The following is a 5,905-nucleotide window of genomic DNA, read 5'->3' on the forward strand; positions in this document are numbered from 1 at the left end:
AAAGACGAGTCTATTAGGATGTAAAGCGGCAGAGACACCCGTGGAACCAAATATAAAGCTTGAACTTGCCAAGGCTGAAGAAGTGATAAACTGAGAAAGGTATCAAAGGCTTGTCGGTTGACTTAATTACTTATCTCATACTCGACCAGATATATCGTTTGCTGTAAGTATGGTGAGCCAGTTCATGCACTCACCAGGGCCAAGGCATTTTGAAGTGGTATATAGAATTCTACGCTACTTGAAGGGGAGTCCTGGTAAGGGTCTAATGTTTGAAAAACATGGACATCTAGAAATTTAGGTGTTCACTGATGCAGATTAGGCCGGAAGCAATATGGATAAGAGATCTACTTCAAGCTATTGCACATTTGTTGGAGGTAATTTGGTCACTTGGAAGAGTAAAAAGCAAAGTGTGGTGGCAAGGAGTGCTGAAGCTAAATTTCAATCAATAGCACATGTTGTATGCGAAGTTATATGGATTAAAGGTATCTTGGATGAACTACGGATCCCAAGTTCCATACCAATGAAATTGTATAACGACAATAAGGCAGCAATCGCAATTGCTCATAATCCCGTGTTACATGAACGGACAAAGCATGTGGAAGTTTTTTTTTTTTGGTAAAAAGTAAGAATATTATAACTTTAGAACCAAAGAGCTACACAAAGGCACAATAAACAACCAACTCCAAACATGCACTCAAATTGACACAGGCGTCAGACTGAGTGGACGGGAGGCGAAGGAGCTGCACATCAAAAAAAGAAACAAATGCAACAAAAGGCCAAACACAACGGCCAAAAGAAAAGAACAGGCAAAAGCCAAGAGCCCGGGAACCACAGCCTTCCAAGACAAGGAGAAGGGGGAGGGGAATAACCCGGCAGCAACCGAATAAAAAACAAAATAGAACAGCCTTGCGAAGGGAGAGCAGGATGCATTTTCAACAACAGCAGCATCTCGCAGCGCAAGGGAGACAAGCCAGGATGCCGTATATGGAAGTTGATAAACACTTCATCAAAGAAAAACTTGATAGCGGACTAATTTGTATGCCGTATATTTCAAGTGATGATCAGGCTGATGACGTTTTGACCAAGGGATTACATAAAAGGCAATTTGTTCGTCTAGTGAACAAGCTGTCTATGGAAGATATCTTCAAGCCAGCTTGAGGGGGAGTGTTGGAATGTATTGGAAAATCTTTTATAATTTCTCCCTAATTATATAATCACGTGATATTATGTGATTTGATTTGATTTTGTTAGGTGTAAATTAGATATTGATAGATATTATAGGCTAATTAGGATCTTTACCTAAATAGGTTTCTTACCTAATTTAGGTTCTCTGTTTATGTATTTATACACATTGTAATCACTCTATGAAAAATAAGAAGACAGATTCTTTTCTTCAGTATGAGTTATATATTTGCTACAGTTAAATGTTTCTTCTTAATATGTACGAGTTATATATCTGCTACGGCTAAATGTTTCTTAGAGCAAAGTATGATAAAATGTTACGAGAAGTGCAACGTATCACCGACTCATGTTCCTTTTTTCTTTTGGTCTCAGGCTTTCCCGCCTTCCAGTATAAGTTTCGTCCCCTCGAAGCAAGTAGTTTCATGATAAAGATTGTATTTTTCTGTTCATGCATGTGCCATGAGTCTGATCTGTAGTGAAGATCTATGTATTTGTAAGGATTTTGTTAACTGTTCTCTGGGGGCAATTCTTAAGTAGTTGATTAAGAAAATTTTCTAGTTTTCAATTGGATGCACAGATTGTTCTTGTGGTATTTGTAATTTTTTCTTTGGAAAGTGAATCATATTAAATAAGTATGCTTAACAAGTGCCCTTTTGTTAACAGTGCTAAGGAGACTTACTAAGTAACTAAAAAGGAAATTTTGTAGTTTCCAATGCATTAGCGTGTTATTTCTAATTACTATTTTGCAAAGTGAATTATTCCAAATTAAGTATGCTTAACATGTCAATGCCACTTTTGAGTTCATGAGATTGCTTTCATTTATATATTTGTTTTGTTTCCTCTACGAACTACGATTGATGTGTTGGCTGATCGCGCCTTAGTTTCTGTTACGATATTAGGTGAAGAACTTTAGAGCTGATGAACTAATGGAATTTTATAAGGTGGGTCCTCAATAGCTGCTCCTTTTAATGGTCTTTTTATAACTGTCATATTTGTTTTGTTACATATATCTTATGCTTGGAACTTGCTTATTCGATGTGCTAGTTGATATCTTCCTATAAATGAAGAATTATGTAATAGTTCCTCATTTTTGCCATGTTGTTTTACCTGTTTTTCGCTACTTTGTTGCAGTCAGATTTGAAATTGAAGAAGTTCTTGCACATAATAGAGAACTCGCATGTGTTCCCTGTTATCTATCATTCAAAGAGGTATCTTGGTTTCTTCATACACTCTTCTTTGTAATGTGAGTTCCATGTATAAATATGAAGTGTGTATATTGATGTTAAGGGAAAATAATAAATAACCACTTAAATGTAATGACATGTTGACTTAGTTTTGATTCAACCATTGCCACTTAAGTCATTAATATTGCAACCTTGAGTTATTTGGGGGTTGATTGATGCAATGGGTTCAATTTGCAAAGAGAAAGTAATCTAGGCCTTCAAGCATCTTCTGCCACGTTAAGCCACTAAGTGCTTGGTCTCGTTTATGAGTTGAAGTGAGATCAACTGTTCTGTTTAGGTGTCACTAGTGTTCTCAAAAGCACTGGAGTTGCCTGGGCAGGCACCCAATGTGGCGACTTCAAAAGCACCTCAAGTAAGGCTGGTCATTCTCCGAGGCATTCCTCGAGGAAAAGATGAAATTAGGTCATGTTCTTTGGCCCTTTTTGTTCCTTTCTCTAAACAAAACTGAGAAATGAGGTATATTATTTTAGTAAAAGGGCGAAGTTTTTAGAAAAGCAGCTGTTGACTCTACATTAGCACAGTCGGAGACTTCCAGAGCCTAGTCTTATGCCTATAACGTTACTTTTATGAGAGCCAGGGAAAAAGGTGAAAATGTGTAGTCTTCTATACATCTTTGCTTTTCTTTGAACATTGTCTTTCCTATGTACACCTTTACACTGAACTTAGTAGTCCATTCTTATTTCATCTCTCTCTCCACAGTTGCTAGGTCCCATATCGGGAAAAAGAACTTTTGCATGCAAAGTGTCACAAAATTTGATATAGGAAAGCAAGTGCCGATGTCAATAAGAAAGACGCTATAATGTAGTACAAAAATTCTTGATTAGCTGGGACTGATGTTTATTGGTAATGTATTAATTAGGCAACAACCAATTATGGTTGACCATTAAGTTGTTTATCCTGTTTGAACAGGGGTCAGCTTTTTAAAAAGATTGGTTTCGAATTTTTTTTGCACATGGGGTTCTAATCTAGCTCATTCAGGTTCAATGATATTTGGTTACTCCGGTTGCGGATAGATTACATCATGTTGCCATTGGCTTCACAATTTTGGTTCCCATTGAATATGCTCAATGTGAACAAATTGTAGTGACTATTTAACTGTCATAGCCAAACAGTGTGGGCAAAGTGATGCTTCATCCACTTTGTGGGTGTCTTGCAATCAACAATTTGACAGATATTTGTGATGTATAGTCTGATTGATTAGCGAGCATCTACATTGACTGAAATGATACAGTTGACTAATGTGGCGACTAGTGTTCTCAAAAGCACTGGAGTTGCCTGGGCAGGCACCCAATGTGGCGACTTCAAAAGCACCTCAAGTAAGGCTGGTCATTCTCTGAGGCATTCCCTCGAGGAAAAAGATGAAATTAGGTCATGTTCTTTGGCCCTTTTTGTTCCTTTCTCTAAACAAAACTGAGAAATGAGGTATATTATTTTAGTAAAAGGGCGAAGTTTTAGAAAAGCAGCTGTTGACTCTACATTAGCACAAATCGGAGACTTCCGAGCCTAGTCTTATGCCTATAACGTTACTTTTATGAGAGCCGGGGAAAAAGGTGAAAATGTGTAGTCTTCTATACATCTTTGCTTTTCTTTGAACATTGTCTTTCCTATGTACACCTTTACACTGAACTTAGTAGTCCATTCTTATTTCATCTCTCTCTCCACAGGTTGCTAGGTCCCATATCAGGAAAAAGAACTTTTGCATGCAGTGTCACAAAATTTGATATAGGAAAGCAAGTGCCTGATGTCAATAAGAAAGACGCTATAATGTAGTACAAAAATTCTTGATTAGCTGTGGACTGATGTTTATTGGTAATGTATTAATTAGGCAACAACCAATTATGGTTGACCATTAAGTTGTTTATCCTGTTTGAACAGGGGTCAGCTTTTAAAAAGATTGGTTTCGAATTTTTTTTTTTTGCACATGGGGTTCTAATCTAGCTCATTCGGGTTCAATGATATTTGGTTACTCCAGTTGCGGATAGATTACACTTGTTGCCATTGGCTTCACAATTTTGGTTCCCATTGAATATGCTCAATGTGAACAAATTGTAGTGACTATTTAACTTGTCATAGCCAAAATGTGTGGGCAAAGTGATGCTTCATCCACTTTGTGGGTGTCTTGCAATCAACAATTTGACAGATATTTGTGATGTATAGTCTGATTGATTAGCGAGCATCTACATTGACTGAAATGATACAGTTGACTAAGCTTCTTATCACTAAAAAGGCAAATTTTTTACTCCATGTAGAACTGTCCTATCTTTGCTGCCAATTATCAATGGTGCACATTTGGCAATAACTTTAAAGACGAAAAATGTTCTCATTGAATGTGCTGTGACGGACTTAACAAAGGCTAAGATAGTTCTAAATACAACGGTGAGCATACTCAATTGTTTGTCCTTTTCTCTACACCCATCCTTCTGTATAGAGGACTAATGCGGGCAAGTGTTCTCCTTTAGGTGACAATCTTCTCAGCATACTGTGAGAAGAAGAATGAAGTTGAACCAGTTGAAGTGATATACTCTAATGGAGAGTCATTCATTCATCCTGATTTGTCCCTATACAATATGGAACTGTCCTAATCTTATGTCAACTATTCAATTGGAGTCGCCTTGAAAGCTGAAGAGGTATTGTGAATATTCATTTCAAGCTGGAGTTTAAATGTTTGCATTAGGTGGACGTGAACTTATATTAGAGTTGGTTGGTTATATTATTCTCCCATCAGCTGAGTTAAATTTTTTGTTTGCCATGTGCTATTGTGCTATTTTGTTGCTACAATGATATCTAACAATGACCTTGTTTTATTTATTGCGTGGCCATATCTCTCGCTCGCTCTCTCTCTATCTCTCACCTGAATGTTGTGCGGTGGTCGCCTTTGTATCTCTCACGGGTGCACGTGAGATGGAGAATCAATTACGGCAGTCTTAAGTGACCATTGCGACGGAGACGACCGCCACCATGGGGGTCGTTGTGGTGTTGGTGTCGCCCGCCATCGAGGAGGACGTGGCTGTTTTCCTAGAGTTTCAGGGGCAGTCATTAGGTCTAGGTTTTCTTTTTGTTTGTTTGATTTCTTTTTTAATCCTAGTATTTTATATTGTAATTTTTCTGTAATTTATATTAGAAAGCATCCGTAGTACGTACGATTATATATGAAATGAGTTGTTGGATAAGTGATTTGATATAAAGAAGTTCGAGTACGATTATATATGAAATGAGTCGTCGGATAAGTGATTTGATATAAAGAAGTTCAAGGATTGTAATTTTCAATCCCTCATTTTGTTCCATCTAACTCCATGTTGCCCTCTGGCCAAACATAGCTTGATCCAATTTTAGAACGGAGAGATCTCAATCTGAGATTGCCAACTCTATTTCGTTCAGATAGAGATAAGGGTAAAAAAAAGACTCTTGATGATAATAACGTAAGAAGAGAAACATAAGAAGAGAAAATGAAAGAGAAGACCTATTTGATGTTCTTTAGA

This window comes from Eucalyptus grandis, chromosome 5, assembly GCF_016545825.1.
Source record: "Eucalyptus grandis isolate ANBG69807.140 chromosome 5, ASM1654582v1, whole genome shotgun sequence".
Lineage (NCBI taxonomy): Eukaryota > Viridiplantae > Streptophyta > Magnoliopsida > Myrtales > Myrtaceae > Eucalyptus > Eucalyptus grandis.